Source organism: Mandrillus leucophaeus, unplaced genomic scaffold (genome assembly GCF_000951045.1).
Source record: "Mandrillus leucophaeus isolate KB7577 unplaced genomic scaffold, Mleu.le_1.0 Scaffold58, whole genome shotgun sequence".
Taxonomy (NCBI): domain Eukaryota; kingdom Metazoa; phylum Chordata; class Mammalia; order Primates; family Cercopithecidae; genus Mandrillus; species Mandrillus leucophaeus.
Genome location: NW_012106252.1, coordinates 3,098,623 through 3,101,094, shown reverse-complemented (window position 1 = coordinate 3,101,094; position 2,472 = coordinate 3,098,623). Strand labels below are relative to the sequence as shown.

The window sequence follows — 2,472 nt, the reverse complement described above, 5'->3', positions numbered from 1 at the left end:
AGGCATGAGCCACCATGCCTGGCTTAACTTTCATTATTACATAAGGTTTGCCTACTCAATCAGACAAGATGATCCCTAGGGCAAGCCCATTAACTCAGGGGTTCCCTCAGGGCAGAACTGTGTCTTTCCCCCTGAGAACTGAGCTTGCTTTTTTCCTATCTATTCTGTCTCTCTCTTTTTTTTTTTTTTTTTGAGACGGAGTCTTGCTCTGTTGCCCAGGTTGCAGTGCAGTGGTGCTCTCTCTGCTCACTGCAACCTCTGCTGCTCAGGTTCAAGCAATTTTCGTGCCTCAGCCTCCTGAGTAGCTGAGATTATAGGCACCTGCCACCATGCTTGACTAATTTTTGTATTTTTAGTAGAGATGGGATTTCACCATATTGGCCAGACTGGTCTCGAACCCCTAACCTCAAATGATCCGCCCGCCTAGGCCTCCCAAAGTGCTGGGATTACAGGCGTGAGCCACCGCGCCCGGCCTCTTCCTATCTATTCTCTAAGACGCCCAGCCTGAACGCTGCAGAGGTTGGAAATTGTACAAACAAGGAAACCAGTGAGACCTTCTAAGTAACAAGCTGGCTAGGGTGGCAGGTAGAGGAGGCTGGGAGGGAGTAGTCATTTTCTTCATCCATTCATCAGGAGGAGTGTCTTCCCAGTCCTTAGGGTACCCAGGAGGCAGGGGCAGACAATGATGCTGTGGGAGAGGAGGTTTCATTTTCTGGTAGAGCCCTGGGCTGAGAAAGATGTCAGGGAAGGAGGGCCAGATTTCTGCCTTGGAGAGGGTCCTAGTCAGAGTTCCCAAAGTGCTGGGATTACAGGCGTGAGCCACTGCGCCTGGCTGCTCTTTTTAGAAACAATTTTATATTTTATTTTTAAAAGACCAGGTCTCTTTCTGTTCTCCAGGCTGGGATGCAGTGGCACTCATAGTTCACTACAGCCTTGAACCCTTGGGCTCAAGGGATCCTCCTGCTTCAGCCTCCTGAATAGCTAGGACTATAGGCACATACTACCATAGCTGGCTAATTTTTTTTTTTTTTTGAGACAGGGTTTCACTCTGTTGCCCAGGCTGGAGTGCAGTAAGCTATCTTGGCTCACTGCAACCTTGACTTCCTGGGCTCAAGTGATTCTGCTACCTCAGCCTCCCGAGTAGCTAGGACCATAGGTGCATGCCACCACGCCTGACTAGATTTTGTATTTTTTTTTGCAGAGACAATGTTTTGCCATGTTGCCCAGGTTGGCCTTGAACTCCTGTGCTCAAGCAATCCACCTGCCTTGGCCTCCCAAAGTGCTGGGATTACAGATGTGAGCCACCGTGCCTGGCCCCATGCTCTTTATATAGCCTCTCCCAGACATGACACTTGCAGGCTGAAGGCGGACACTAAATCCAGTCTTCCGAGAGCCTCTAGTTCAGTGGGGGAGACAGGTCTTGCCACCAGGGACTCTCAGCCATGTGGAGAAGTTACAGTTCCCAGCAGAAGAGGGGTAGGAGGGAGCAAACACTTGGTGCTTACTACGTGCCAGGCACTTTGGATAGGTCTCTCTCTCTTTCTTGCTGCAAAGTCCCATTTTCCAGATAAGGCCTAAAGCTCAGAGAGCTAAAGCAACTTGTTTTAGGTTTCCTAGTGAGCCCAGTGAGCCTAGTGAGCACAGCTGGGGTCAGAATCCAGGTCATCCTGACGCTCGCACTGTGCTGATTCTTGTAGCACGGAGGGCCATTGGCTCAAGGATCATCTCTCTCTTTTAATTTTTTTATGGTGAAAAGATACACATATATTTAGAATTAGCCAGCTGGATTCAGTTTAGATGATCCCAATTTTGTTGGCAACATCCAAAGCATCGTAATCAGGAGCCAGTCCAACATATGCCTTCTCTCCATCAGGCTGAATCAGGGTGTTGACCTGGGCCACATCAATGTCATAGAGCTTCTTCATAGCCTGTTTGATCTGGTGCTTGTTGGTTTTAACATCCACAATGAACACAAGTGTGTTGTTGTCTTCTATCTTCATGGCGGACTCAGCGGTCAGCAGAAACTTGGTGATGGCATAGTGGTCAAGCTTGTTTCTCCTGGGGGAGTCTTCCGAGGATATTTGGGCTGCCTCTGGAGTTGCAGTGTCTTGGGCCACCGCAAGGTGGGTGACCTGCGGATCTTTTTTTTGTGTGGCTGTGGACACCTTTCAACACTACCTTCTTAAGTTCGGCTTTAGAAGGCGCAGGAGCTTCCTTCTTCGCCTTCAGTGCCATCTTGTGAAAAAGGATCATCTCTAATGAAGGCTTTCAGCCTGTATGCCCTGAATGTAGAACTGACCACCTGTGGCTCTGGATCCCCATTGTGCCCCATATGAACATCTCCCAGGGCACCTGCACACTTCTCAGATTTATTTTATTTACATACTATCTTCCCTCATTAGGCAGTGAGCTCCTTGAGGACAGAGGATGATCTTGGTCATCTCTGCATCCCTGGTATGTAGCATAAAGCCT

The 2,472-nt window shown here is 48.9% G+C and overlaps 1 pseudogene; it reads right to left on the bottom strand.

The window, feature by feature from the left end:
• Window positions 1-1,745: 1,745 nt before the first annotated feature.
• Window positions 1,746-2,235, bottom strand: LOC105553038 (annotated as a pseudogene).
• Between the last annotated feature and the right edge of the window lie 237 nt (window positions 2,236-2,472).